The sequence below is a fragment of the Protopterus annectens genome, chromosome 5.part0 (assembly GCF_019279795.1).
Source record: "Protopterus annectens isolate FY-2018-M chromosome 5.part0, PAN1.0, whole genome shotgun sequence".
NCBI lineage: Eukaryota > Metazoa > Chordata > Ceratodontiformes > Protopteridae > Protopterus > Protopterus annectens.
The window spans coordinates 1,609,675,293-1,609,690,898 of record NC_056735.1 but is presented as its reverse complement, the minus strand read 5'-3'; the positions used below and the strand labels follow the sequence as shown (position 1 = coordinate 1,609,690,898).

Sequence of the window (15,606 nt, the reverse complement as noted above, 5' to 3'; positions counted from 1 at the left end):
TCCCTTGATCTAGATGAGAATCCCTCCATGATAAGGTGGGCAATGTAGAAGGTCTTCCTAACTACTTTAGCTACATGGGTGTCGAATGACAGACTACTATCAACCTGGGTCCCCAGGTCCCTGATAACTTCTTCTGTGCTCAGTGGATTGCCACCTATTTGGTAGCTAGGGGTAACCTTGTTTTTCCCGAAGGGTATGACTATGCATTTTTTGGCATTTAACTTTAGGCCGTGGGTCTGGCACCAGTTATCCGTTTCTGTGAGACCCTTCTGAAGGATATCTGTATCAGATGTGTTTTCTACTATGGCGGCAGTTTGCAGTCATCTGCAAACTTTGTCAGCCATAACCCTCCTGTGTTTGCTTGTACTTCGGAAAAGTAGATGCCAAACAAGAGTGGGCCCAGGACTGAGCCCTGTGGGACACCACTTGTGACAGGCTTTGAGTCTGACATGGCGCCAGCAACTCTGACCCTGTGGGTTCTGTCACTCAGCCAGTTTGCAACCCATCTTGTGATGTATGGGTTGACATTTAAGCTGATGAGTTTTTCAATGATACCCAAGTGGGGTATTGTATCAAGGCCTTAGCCAGATCGAGGTAGGCTGTATGGACTGCCTTTCCCTCATCAATGGCTTTGGTGACTGTTTGAAAAAGTCAACCAAGTTTAAAAGGCATGATCTGCCTTTGACAAAGCCAAACTGGGTTGGATCCAAAGTCTGCAAATTCCCTATGTCTTTATTTATGAGGTCCATTATGATCCTCTCCATGGCTTTGCAGATAAGGCTTGTCAAGCTAATGGGCGGTAATTTCCAGGGTCGGTGGAGGCACCGCCTTTGTGAAGTGGTACCACAGTTGCAGTGCGCCACTCCTGGGTGCGTATCCAGAGGTAAGACTTTGATTAAACAGCTGTCCTAGCTGTGGGTTTAATTCCTCATTGAGTTCATGGAGCACACAGCCGGGGACACCATCAGGTCCCATGGATGCTGTGTTTTTGCTTTGGAGAGAGCAGTTCTCACTTGGGCGCTGGAGATGTTTGGGGGCTGCAATCGTTTGGTATAGATATCTCTCCTTTTGGGGAGGGGAGAAGTTTGCACTGAACCTGTCAGCCAGTATGTTGGCAATGTCTGTAGGATCAGTAATCTTCACATCATTTTGAACTAGCTCTGAGCATATCTGGGAGTTTCCTCCCAGGTTTCTAACATAGCTAAAGAAGGCCTTATGATTGTCTTTTGAGTCTTTAGCTATTTTTCTCTCGAAATTTGCTTTGGATGATTTTATGAGAGCTCTTAGTTTTTTACTTATAGTGATCAAGGGTGTCTTACCTTTTAAGGATTTTGCTCTATCTTGTAGTAGCTTCCTCCTTTTGTTGTAGAGTTTGTTTATGGCTGGGGTCCACCAGACTGGACGCTTGCCTTTGGTACAAAGAGTCTTTGTTTTGCTTGGGATTGCCTTATCCATGCAGTCCTGCAGGTGCTGGTAGAAGGCATTTGTAAGTGATTCAGCGGCTTGAGTACTGTTTTCCGCGCTCGGGGCCTTAAAGGAGACCACACTAGTCTTTAGAAGTGTGAAGTCGGCTTTTGAGAAGTTCTTTACTGTGGTCTTTTTATTTCAGGTGGGGGTGGGATGAGGACCTCCAGCGAGATTAGTTTGTGGTCTGATCTCACCAGTGAGGGGTACACCTCCGGTGTTGAACATTGTGCTCCCATGTTCGTGATGATGAGATCAAGTATGTTATCTCCTCTTGTGGGGATGGTGACTAGTTGTTCCATGGCATTTGAGTTTATGAATTCCAGGAACTTTTGGGCTAGGGTGTTTGGGCTTGAGTAGTGTTCCCAGTCTATATTAGGGTAATTGAAGTCACCTAGTATGATGGTGTTTGGTGATACATTTATCCCTCTAGTGTTTTCAGGAAGGCCATGTGAGGTTCCTGAGTTTGTGAGGGTGGCCTGTAACATGCTACAATTTGCAGAGCAGTCTTGCCTATGGTTAATTGCACCTGGATGGTCTCCGATGCATCGTGCGTTACCACCAGTCTTGAGGTGTGGGTGTCCTTGATGAATATGGATACCCCCCCTCCTTTCTTGGTATTGTCCGGATTTTGGGGCCGGAACGCATGATATGAGGTAAAACCTGATAGCGCTGGGGTGCTCTCAGGAGCCTTGAACCAGGTTTCTGTCACAGCACAGACATCGATGTTCTCCATACTGAGAAGGGCCTCGAGTGCATGCATTTTGAGATTTAGACTTCTGGCATTGAGCAGCATTACCCTTAGTTTTTTTCCTTTTTGTGTTCTAGGGTGGTAGGTTTAGAATTTGAGCCTTGCCTAAAAAAGGCACTATGGGGTGGCAAGAGCCTTTGCCAATATCCGGAATCCCAGGGGTGACAGGTGCAAGCCGTCCCTTGCGAAGCAGCGTGGCTTGTCCAGCATGTCATCCCAGGCAGACAGACACTGGATCCCCTTTGAATGACACCAGTGTTTAAGCCAATTGTTAAAGCTGATCATCTTATCTCTGTATTGTGGCATCATTCTTGGTGAAGGTAGGATACTGCTCAAGGTCAGGGTCATACCTGCCTGGGCTACATAATCAGAGAGCTCCTCAATGTCTCTTTTCATGTAGTCCAAGGAGGTACGTCTCAGGTCGTTAACACCAGCGTGGACAATGATTGAGTCGTACTTGTACCTGCTGTTGAGAGACCTGAGTGCATGCGTTATGTGGCGGATTCTAGCACCCGACAGGCAGCTTACTGTGACCTTTTCCTTACTCAGTCTGGTGAGCGGGACGTCAGTGTGTCTGACTATGGAGTCACCAATGACTAGTGTGTCTGGCATTGTGTTTGGCCTTAAGGGCTGTGACTGTTTGACACTCTGACTGTGAGGTCTATGTGTTGCAGGTGTTGTGTTCTGAGGTGGTGGTTGTTTGGGTGTCTGCTTTGGTGGCCTCTGCTGTTTTGGTAGATTTTTGATCAGAGCCTCCGAGTATGTCTTTGTGTGTTTATGTGTATGATTTGAGGTTGTAATGGTACTATGTGAGACTGGGTCTATAGTGTGTGTGGTAACCTTCTCCTCCTGACTGGTCTTGCCAGTCCTATGTTGAGAGAGCTCAGCCTCCAGTTTGGCCGTATAGTTGCATCTCTCGCATGTATTTGTGTTTTGTGGGAGGAGGAGAGGGTTGTCTGTGTACATGAGGCAATTGTAACATTGCCTCAATATTCCCAGGTTAACCAGCTGAGCAGGAGAGGACACTAGCAACTGATCCCTCGACATGCTAGAAGGAATAGACAAAAAAAACTTTAAAAAAGATTCCGGGGGACGTGGGTGACCGAGAAATGGGGGGTTGCCTTTTTGGGGTACTATCTATGACAAGAGTGCCGTATCAAGGTAATAAGTACTGTAGGAGCAAGTGCTACGTTTAACTAAACTATGCTGATGGACTCAATATCGTCTTACTATATTCTCTCATATACAGTCCACTTTGCAGTAATCTTTGCCTGGCCTTCTTAATCATGAAAGACCCAACCCTGTTTGACTTTTTACACCTACACAAAACAAATATTGTAAATACTACACTAAAGACCTTGACCTTCATTGAAAAATAAGTAGAATATGTTGGCACAATAGATTTCCATCCCGATGAATCCCCTACTTATAGAATAACCTTCCTTTACAGATAAAACAGTTTAACATATTGCCTACTTTCAAATAAATCTGGACAACTGCATGAACAATCACAAAATTCACTCCTGGAGTAACACAGAACTCCCCGATCAAGGAGCTTAACTTTTCCAGCTTTTCTTGGGTTTAGCTGGATTGCCTTCTCAATGGGTTTCTGGACTGCATGTTCAGAGTATAAGTATGGATTTATAAACTAAAGACACATTGGGATCATGTCCATATCTTTGTGGTCACTTGTGATGAGCTAATGATGTTCTCCACTTTATAGACAAGTAGTTACTGGACCAGTAGTGCTGTTTGCTATTACAAACATAGCCATAGAATGGACTTTCAAAGCAATGTACTTATAATCTTTGCCTTTCCTTGAGGTCATAGTCATGTAAGGCCAGTTAAATACAGCTGACATGATTGAGCTTCATCTCATTCCTGGGAACAGAGACAACAGCTGGGATATTTAAACTGTCCTTGATTGTTTAGACTCATTTTTCTTATTTAACTAAAGTCAGACCAAATAGATGCAGAGTAAAGCACATCTTCCTTGAGAAGGAGAGACCCTCCCACCATGTGATGAGGTGCAATGCTAGAGTCCATGCAGGATGGGGTAACAAAGGTTCAGTTAGAAGTTGGGGTGAGCTATGTGATAGGCTGGGAAGGATCACAAAGAAATACAAAAAGTACATCACTATGTATTTAATGGCTATAAAAACAAATCAATGTGGTTTTCAGCCAGACAAATTTAACATGCAGTACTACCAGCTGTGTGGTTCACAACAGATATGACAATTAAAAAGAAAATGTACATTAGAAACTATAATGTGTGGTATTCTATAGAGTGTTGGAGTCACCAACATTACTATGCAAGACTGGTTCTTCATGTGGGATGTTGGTGGCCAAAAACACACACATTGAGCTGTCTTTGCGGCCTACCATATATGCTAATGAGGCAATCTAAGGGGGCAGCCTGTGGTAATTAGCCATTTGCTGCCCCCCCCCCCCGATATGCCTGCAGTAAGGCATTTACTCAGTTGAATGATTTAGATTATCTCCTGGCTGAATAACTTAAATTGGCTGCTGGTGTTGATGGTGGTATGAGTTTGTGTGTGTGTGTGTGTGTGTGTGTGTGTGTGTGTGTGTGTGTGTGTGTGTGTGTGTGTGTGTGTGTGTGTATGTATGTAGAAGATTAGGTGCTACAAGGTGAGCATGTATGTCTGCCTGGGAGGTCACGAGGGGTGGGGGATTATTTAGGGGATAGGTATGGTAGCTGTATGTGCATGGGTGCTTATGGGGCTGTACCTGTGCATATGCTTGAATGTGGTTGTATGGGGGGGCTTAAGTGCAGCCACATTACCCTACACTAATGAGCAACTACTGCAACATGCGGAGAATACTAGATACCAGGGGTATGGGATTCCAACTCTGTACCTTCAGCACTCAGAAAGAGCATGTTAGTCCTCTGCACTACCACTTGACACTGAGGATACTCCTTATTACCTAAGTCTTTGAAAAAAATAAATTAAAAGAGGGGATAAAATTGCACCACTGACACAGAGAGCAACAGCCTTAACCTACTACACAAAATGATCATTTGGTGTAGAAGTTGTTTTTTACATAATCATAATAATAAATATGAAACAGTAATGTCTTTTAATATTTAGTAATTGCAACAGTCTGTGACTTATGATGGGCAGGGTGCCAATGTGACAAAACAGCATGAGCATTCTGTAAAATCAGGGACTGTCAGTTCAGAAGGATGGTGGTGTGTCAGTGTGGGTAGGGTGGCTTCAGTACAAAGCGAGGAGGAGCACTACATGACCCCAGGGAGAATATTTAGTCTGTTACTGGGATTCACTTAGTAAGTCAACAGAGTACAGCTTTGACCTCAAGATGCACTTTGCGAAAATTAAGGAGAGTGAAACTGTTGTGTCTGGCATTATTGACTGATTATTGACTGACTGTAAGGTTCTGTAATTTGTGAGGGGAAGGGACAAAAATATGAAGAGACATCAGGGGTAATGTGTCAGTTCAGGGACAGGTAAGAGGTGCATTGGTGTGCATTTGAATGTGTGCATGCATGATGTAGAGTGAAGAGAAGGGGTACCTTTGTTAATGAGATACGTGGGCTGTCAGTGTAACTGCTGCAGTAAAGTAATGATTTGCACTTGCTAGCTGGAGATATGTAAATTAGTCAATATTAAGGTCTCTCCTCATTGTGGCTTTTGTCACGGAATTGCACTTTCTCACATCACAGAAACAATTCCTTTTGTCTGCAGCTCTTACCAACAGCAATCTGGTTATTTTAAAATCCTTGGGTGCATCTCTCAGGGTTGATGATTTTTGCTTAATATACATTATTCAAATAACAACCTGATATCTGATGCCAAAATTCAGTGCAGCTTAGTAAGTAATTACTCAATAAGAAATCAGAAGGAATATTTTTCTTGCAGAAATTAAGTTTTCCAAAAAAATATTTTTTACTGACAAGATTTATTGCTTTCTGATTTCAGTGGCAGTATGGCCAGAGGACCAAAGTGATTGGATGAGGAAATACTATACCCAATATTTATGATTATTTTTATCACACTGTTTCTTGAAGTTTGACAGATACAGTGTAGTCAGGAGGGCCATGTTTCTGTGCCTGCTTCACATATAAGCAGATACAGTTACATTTCCGATTTGTCACCAGTAACTAGAACCTGGGCAGTGCATGTTTCTGGACTGCATATATTTTCAATAATGCAAAAAAGGCAGCATGGCTATTCACTTATAGAACTTTTGCAGAGTGTTATCTCATTGGTCTTGAATCACTGACTCCTGTATCAATAGAGATGTGAGAAATCCAAGTATGGATATTGCTGAGCTGTGGAGTTAAGGAATTTCACTTTGAGGATGAGCAACTTCTGAGTTAGTATATGTACAGTACAGAGGTGCGGGGGTGTGAGGGGTGCTGAGTGCTTGCCCCCACACAGAAAAATACTTGTTTCAGGTTTTCTGTTGTTTTAGTTATTTTGTTTGTCTGTAATCCAGAATCACTTATTTTTGTTAGGTTTTTCATTGTGTAACTAAAAGTTAACTCATGAAATGCCAGGATTATAGTAAATAAATACATAAATAGATGGTAAGTATGTAAATATCTATGGCTTTTTAAAATTAAATCTCATTTCACAAAGTAAATGAATTATTTTTAAAAGTGCACATTTTATCATGCATGGCATCTGCTGCCTGACTACACCCTTATAAAATAATATTATGTAGTAAGAATGGGAATGAAGAAGCTTCTATGAAAAACATTTTATCTAGGCATGGACACCTTTTTCCTTCTCACACTCCATCATAATGACCCCAGTTATAAATAGTAGTGCCTTTCTTTTTTTAATATATATGGCTTCATCCTTGACCCTTTGAATTATTAACATTTATTCTGCCACCACTTAGGTTCATAAGTTGGTACTAGGCTATCGGCCCTATGGCCTATACAAGCCTAGCCATAACAATTCCCTGGATATTTCTTCCCACAATATTTACTTCCTGGACCCTGTCTAGCAGGGTGACTGACGTGATCCCCGGGGTGAATTTCCTTTCTCCCATCCAATCATCAAGGTTCCTTTTGAAGAGGGCCAAAGAGCCGCTCTGCTTGACATGTATGGGCAGTCTATTCCAGAGTCTGGGAAGCCTCTGGGTCAGGAACCTATCCCTCCAGCATGTTTTGTTCATTGTGATGACAAGGTTTAGATCCCTGGAACGTCTGGCTCTGAGGGATTGGGATTTCATTAAGTGTAGAATGTCCAACAACTCTGGGTTTGACATGGCCTTGTATGTTAAGCAGAGATCGCCTCGGAGTAGACGATATGCAACAGAGTATAGCTGGAGTTTTTTAAGGTGGTCAGCATAGGGCATCTGCTTTAGACCTGTGATTCTTTTAGTGAGGTATTTCTGCGGCCTTTCCAGTTGTTGCAGATGTCTTGAGAGGTACTTACCAAATGGGGCATTGTATTCTATAATGGGTCTAATGAGGGATTAGTACAGTGGGACAATGACCTCCTTTTTTCTGGATGAAAAGCCCTTAGTGATGATGTGTGCCACATAGAAGGATTTCCTGACTGTTGTGGCGATGTGGTTATTGAAGGTGAGACCACTGTCCACCTGTGTCCCTAACTCTCTTATCACACTTTCGGTGTTTAGTGTACTGCCACTTATGTGGTAATTCATGGGTACATGTTTTTTCCCAAGGTGGATAACTATACATTTCTTGACATTGAGCTTGAGCCCATGGCTTTGGCACCAAGCATCTGTTTCTGTAAGGCCCTTTTGTAGAGTATCCACATCATTTGGGGATTCACTTCTAACCCTTTTCACCAAATAGAATTCTCTCATTGCACCCTTATCATTATCATCAGCAGCAGCATCATCAAATACAATTCTTCCAGTTTCTACATGAGGTTGGGATGCTGCTTTGACTGTCACCATCTCTTTTGATTCAGAGCAAGACTCCTATGCTTGAGTATCACAAACCTTCTCTCATGTATTGCATCCATCTCTTGGGTGGATGTTATAATTTCAGTATTTCCCAAATCTTTTTAACAAATCATTTTCTGCTTTTCTGCATGTAGGACTGAATGGCTGCAATGTGTTCTCTTTGACCTTCTCTTCAACTGGGGCTACTTTGGCTTCTGATCTAAATGTCTTCATTTCTTCATCTGCTCTATAGACTGCATCCTACTACCTATCTCAAGCATTTACCTTCTCTAATATAAGATCTATTTATCCATGTCACTGCTTGCCTTCCTGTTCATTTCCTCTCCTTACTTGCAGTTCAGGTTCTACTGTATTATGACATGGCAACAGATGGTAGCCATTTGCAACATTACATCCACTGCATAGTCAAAATTGTATTTTAGTTCATTTCTGAGTATTTGATCATATCTTTCCATATTCAGTTAAACATTTTTTTAAATGCCTCACTAGTGGATTACAGGCATAAAGCCCTGATGACAGGCCTGGTGACCCAGGTTCAATTAGCAACTCAGGTGCTTGATAGTGCAGGCTGGGGAGGATGGGTGTGCCCAACATGGGTGGGAAGGGTGGGTCCTGGCTAGCTCAGGCCACTTCTTCTGACATGATCACTGCCAGAGAGCAGGACTGTTGTTGAAGGGATGGGATCCAGTGCAATGATGATCTGAGCATGGCCAGCCAATTCAGTCATGGTAGCCCATGTAAGCTATGTGAAGGAGCGCATGAAAACTGTTAGAAAAGCATAGGTGATAACTGCAGTGATGCAAGTGGCTCCATAATCCAAGGGGTGGGGATAGGCCTTTCGTAAAAAAAAATGCTGGTATTGCCAGGCAAGAGTATCAAATATTTTACTACTTACCTTGATGAAAACTCCTCTGGATGGGTCGTGCCCTGACAGATCTTGGGATTTCCTGCCACTCCTAGGGAATAAATGTAATTAAGTCTAATGGGGGGGGGGGGTGGTGCCTTGATAGTCAGTAAAGCAGAGGTGGGAACAAGGACATAAAAAACATTTTCTAAACTAAATTGCTGCTTCCACGTGTTGTAACATCCTATACCTGTGATTTATTTATCTTAAGGACTATGACTGACATCACTGCTACAGCCTTTTGTACAGTGCTGCATACTCTCAGACCACAATAGTTCTCAACTGTATAGCATTATGAGGGGTGTTCCTCATTTTGAATTAAAAAAAAATAATGTCCCACAATGCTCCACACTGAAAGTGACAGGCACACAGTCATTGTCAGGAATTTTTTTTAAGAAATATCCTTAGAAAATAATTCTGAATCCTAGTAATTCATAAAAAGGACTTTTTTTCGTATGAAGCACCATATTTTAAGCATGCGGTGAGCTTTCAAGTTGAAGTTGTTATTCAGTTCTCTACAGTTTGCCCATTTGCTGTGTGTTGTGAGTAGCAGTGTTCCTGTTTTGGAAATGGAATGCAAGGAGATATGTAACTGTAGGCTATTACTATAACTGTTGCATCCTGCCACTTGTGTGATGGTCAAATCCTTCAGTAATTGCCCTAAGCCAAAATGTGGAATCATCAAACAAGATTGTGTTGGTCAGAGTCTGTATTTGTTACAAGGTATGGCAGTCTCAGAACTGATTACATTAAGGGTGCATGGGCTTTATTCTCCTCTATAGGGTTGTGAGGGGGCTGCTACCCTTAAAAAGACATGCCATTTCTAAAAATTGAGTTGATCTCTTTTAAGTTGCCATCAGTTCAGTTTTTGACAGTGAATTGCAATGGATCCATGCAGGTTGTAAAAACTCGGTGTAAATTACTTTATTACTTTGTTTGCTTTGCTGGTGTAATAATCCTAAAGACTTTTATTATATATTGTTTTTATTTTTAATGTAATTGAGTTTCTTGTTAGGAGCTTTTCTTCCTAAACATCCTCTATAAATGATCTTTGACCATTTGGGCATAGCCTGCTAACAAAATAAAAGCACATAAACATAACTGATGAAGTAATATAACTACATGACTCTGTAGCTTAAGGTTAATAATCCAGCCTTGTAAACAGTGGTACTGACAGACCTGTATTTATTAAAGCCTGTGTGAATACAATATAATACAGTGCTCTACTGCACTGTATTCCCACCCAAAATACTGGAAAATCACACAGCTTTTATCATAATATACAGAGTTTGAAAATTATTAGCATACCTAACCACTTTTTCTACGGACAACTATGAATTGTTTTGCAAAAAACATATGACCGGGAAGCAAAATGAACAATGCAGTAGTAAAATTTGCTCAGTTTACTATTTAGTGTAAAACACAACACACGTAAAATATGTTAATAGCTCCCATACTGCTAACAATTCAGAGCAGATGATTCACTTCTCCTTCTTTCAGAGGAATTTTCAATGTGGTATCAGGTGCAGGCCTTGAGCAAAACAGTTGCATGGCTGTCACTGGTTATATTAAGTTTAAACTAGAGTAACAAGAAACTTGGACCACTTACAGCAAGTACCAGAAGACTTGGCAATAGGTCTCCATTTTCAGCATGTATAGATACACTTTCTGTAACTTCAGTCTGTGCTGATAGATTTTTATATAAAAGGTTCATGTACATAAGGAAGTGCAACATTTGCTTTTCTATAATTCAGTACCTATCTGTGTATATCCAAGATATCTTACAATATAGTATTTCAAAAAAATCAGTCATACAATAACATTTATATAAACTACACTTCCTCACAGTTTCAGTTGCAAACAGTATTCCATAATTTTACTTGATTTCCTTAAGCGCATTTCATTTGGATTGTTTCTCTGAAAAATAGAAGAATAGACAGTTGTGCTATCACACAGAAAGCTTAACATGTTTTTATCTCCTTCAAATGTAAGTCATTTTACAACTTTGGTTTTTAAAGTAAAATGCATACTTGTGTCAATTATCCAGATTGTTATGGCTTGTTCCTCAAACCTAAATTGAAACCTTCAAATCTCCAGACTTCAAGTCAACAAGTTATGTAGTAAGGTTAACCCTAAGAAAGCCTCTATGTACAGAGCTAAAGCTAGGACAATGGGTGCTTTGGGCAGTCCCCAGAGTGGCCACCTTTCACCATGAAGTTAAGGACCAAAAAAAGGTAAAAAAAGGGGTCAGTCTGAAACTGTAGCATGTAAATTATACTAGCTCCCTGCTATAGTTATTAACACTCAGACTCATTACAAACAAATAAACCCATTAATATATGCAGCTGATCTGCTTAACTGACTGCCATTAGTGTACCTGGACCCAACTGGCAAGTCTTCTTTGCTGCTAATCATGGCCCTGACAGCTTGTGCCAAGGACAGATGCCCCCGTCACCCCACTCTATCTTTGCTACCATCCATGCACATAGTCTGCTCAAGCTGGTATATGATTTAAAAGACTGAAGCAGTCTACTCCTCTGTTCAGTATTCATCCATAGACCCCTTTGTTTTCTGTCAGATACACTGACTTGTTATGCTGTGGATAATTTATTTATTTGGATTAGATATGCTGCTTCCTGATATTTTAGCTTTCTCTAAGCTCTCTTTTCAATCATTTTCCATGAGTGTGTTACTTTATGAGGAGGTGGTGCATTCTTCTGAAGTGCAACATAAGTATGATGGGGCGGGGGCTTGCTGAAGTATAGCATGGGTATGAGGAGGTGGAGCATGTTGCTGAAATGCAGCATGAATATGAGGAGGTGGGATGTGCTGCTAAAGAGCACCATGAATATGAGGAGGTGGGATGTGCTGCTAAAAATCATCATGAATATGAGGAGGTGGGATGTGCTGCTAAAGAGCACCATGGATATGAGGAGGTGGGATGTGCTGCTAAAGAGCACCATGAATATGAGGAGGTGGGATGTGCTGCTAAAGAGCACCATGAATATGAGGAGGTGGGATGTGCTGCTAAAGAGCACCATGGATATGAGGAGGTGGGATGTGCTGCTAAAGAGCACCATGGATATGAGGAGGTGGGATGTGCTGCTAAAGAGCACCATGAATATGAGGAGGTGGGATGTGCTGCTAAAGATCACCATGAATATGAGGAGGTGGGATGTGCTGCTAAAGAGCACCATGAATATGAGGAGGTGGGATGTGCTGCTAAAGAGCACCATGAATATGAGGAGGTGGGATGTGCTGCTAAAGAGCACCATGAATATGAGGAGGTGGGATGTGCTGCTAAAGAGCACCATGGGTATGATGAGGTGGAACATACTACTGCAGTGCACTATGGATGTGAGGAGGTGAGGCATGCTGATGAAGTGCAGTATGGGTACAATGGAATAGCAAATGCTGCTGAAGTGCACCATGGGTATCAGGAGGTAGGGCATGCTGCTTATGTGCAGCAGTGGGAGGGGTAAATGGGGCATGTTGCTGACGTGCAACAAGGTCATTAGTAAGTGTGATATGCTGATGAAATGCAGCACAGGTATGAGGAAGTAGGGCATACCAGTGAAGTAGAGCATGGATATAAGGAAGTGGGACATGCTGGTGAATTTTAAAATTTTTAGAGGAAGTGGTGCTCCGTGCTGAACTGCAGCATGGGTATTAGTAGCTCATCATGGCATGCTGTAATGCTTAGCCCATCTATAATCAAGGCTATAGCCAGACATATTTTGTGCATATCCCACTTGTCTGACATTATGTCATGCTTTCACCTTATATTATCAATCCCTGAACTGTGCTGTTTAATAATTGCACTCGACTAAGGATTTCAATGATACTGAAAACACATTTACCTTCACTGACTCTTTTTGTGACCTGAGAGCTACATGCATTTTGGGACTGGGCATTCTTAAAGATAAAAGTACATATATACCAACAATGGAAAACTATATACAGACCTACTACCATTACAGCTATACTCCACCATAAAGCATTCACTAAGATCTATCAGAGATAAGATCAGAGGGGATGGGCATTTGCTTAATGGTTTGCAGTTGTAGGTTGGCATAATGATTGGGGTTGGGATAATGGTGAAGGTAGTTATCTCACAAACACAAAGTATGGGGTTTGAGTCTCACCATTTGGAAATTGGCTAAGTTTAAGATGGTGTGCAAAGCCTCCAGCCTTAACAATTACAGATCAGTTGCTCTGACATCCACTGTTATGAAATGTTTCAAGCAGCTGATCAAAAGGCATTTGTCATCAAGCCTACCTCCTGGTTTTACCCTCTGCAGTTTGCTTACAGAGCCAACAGATCCATGGCTGATGCCATTTCATTAGTGCTACACAGCTCTCATGAACATCTTGAAAGCAATGACAACTATGTGAGGATACTATTTATAGATTTCAGTTCAGCATTTAATACGGTGGTACCAATGCAGCTGACAGAAAAGCTGGCATATATAGGAGTTGGTAAACATCTCTGTAATTGAATCCTGAACTTCTTGATTGCGAGGCCACAGAGAGTCAGTCCAGGTACGAACACATCAAAGTGTATCAAGATTAACACCGAAGTTCCACAGGGATGTTTTTTAGTCCACTATTATTCACCATCTTGACCCACAACTGCTATGTAAAGCACAAGTTCAACCATCTCATCAAGTTTGCTGATGACACCACAGTCATTGGGCTCATCACAAAGGAGGGTGAAAGAGCATACAGAGAAGAGGTGGCATCTCTGATCATCTGGTGTAAGGGGAACAACCTTGACTTGAATGTAAGCAAGACAAAAGAGATTATCATTGACATCAGGCAAAATAATACAAACCACCCAGCACTTGTGATCAATGTTGAGGGTGTAGAGAGGATTAACTGTATGAAATTCCTTGGTGAACACATATCAGAGGATCTCTTGTGGCTGAGTAACACCAGCTGGTTAGTCAAGAAAGCTCATCAATGCCCACATTTTTTGTGAAGGCTGATGACAGTTATGATCCCACCTCATATCCTCTCCACCTTCTACAGAGGTGCTATTGAGAGTCACCAACAACTTCACAGTGTTGTTTGGTAGTTGTACAGCTAAAGAAAAGAAGGGACTACAGAGAGTGGTGAGGGTTTCAGAGAAAGTAATGGGTACCAGTCTTCCATCATTACAACAACTTTACTCTGCAAGAAGCATCAGAAGGGCCACCAAGATGATATAAAATACCACACATCCAGTGAATGGACTGTTTAAGCATCTGACACCAGGTAAAAGATATCACAGCATCTGCTGCAGGACTATCAGACTCAGAAACAGTTTCTACTTGACAGTGATCAGATTTCTGAATTCGGTCATAAGTCCCAGAGAAATAGATATTAACTAAGTCAGTTCTTTCTTTTTTTTCACAAACATATATAGTCTGTTGTATAACGTATACCTCACAAATTTCAAGTAAGTGCAATATTTATTTGTAATATCCCTATCAAGTGCAATATTAGACAGACAACTTAGGTAAGGTGCAATCTGTAATATGTCTTCTATTTAAATGGGGCAGTTATTATAACTTAGGGGAGGGTATACTTATTCTTCATTTATATATTGAAATTCTTTTTTTTTTACTGCTCTTTTGTACAGGTACTGGGAATAGGATTGTATATGCCATTTGTGTCATTCTTTTACTTGTATGTGTTGTTTTACTTTCTGTAAGTAATCTCAAGAAGGGTCTGATGCACAGAATTTTGTTTAGTCTATGTGTGTGGTCCTAAATGACAATAAAGTTTACTTTGAATCTTGAATTTTGAACCTTGAATCAAAGGTAGGTAGCCTAGTACTTACTTCTGAACTGGACCATCAATTAAGGGTTGGGAGTTGGCATAATGGTTAAGATGTTAACTTCATAGACACAAAGTCTAAGGTTTTGTTCTTACCTTTGGGATAAGAAATTTGTTTAGGTGAGAAATCAGAAATTTATACCAGGCCTGGCATCCATGTCCTTTATGGACAGATGTAACTTACAAATGCCTGGCCCTCAATGTCCTATTTGGATACAGGACTTCATTATTTTTTTGGGAATACTTGGCTATGCTTAGGAAGAACCCTCAGGCCTATGAATCTAAGAACAGTGGGTTATGGCCACAAACTGCTCATTGCCATTGTTCCCGTAATACTACATACAATTCTGTTAAAAGCTGTTTGCAAAGGGTGCAACACTGAGCATATAACAAGCAGAAAAAGGCACGTCTTGTGGGCTTGCCCATTTAACAAATCAGTAAAATGAAAATGCATTTTTTGAACATTTTAATAATATATTTGTGTTATTTAACCAAACACAAGTAATATTATTTGTCACTGCAATATATTTTCCTAATTGACATCATTATTAATTGTATTCTTCTTTTTACAATTTCTTATAAAGTCTGTACTAAAAGTTAAGTCAGATAATGCAAACAATGTTTTCCTTCTTTGAACAGAACAATAGGTTAAATGCTTTATGTTGGAATGCCATTTTCTGACCTGCTTGGGTTCACAAACTAATAAGTATGTATAGATATTTGGTAACAACAATGGATT

General features: G+C 41.1%; 1 protein-coding gene across 1 annotated transcript in view; it reads left to right on the top strand.

Moving 5' to 3' along the window:
* Positions 1–15,606, top strand: part of CHODL (chondrolectin) — a 704,778-nt gene that overhangs the window by 200,626 nt on the left and 488,546 nt on the right. The gene's annotated exons all lie outside the window — the stretch shown is intronic.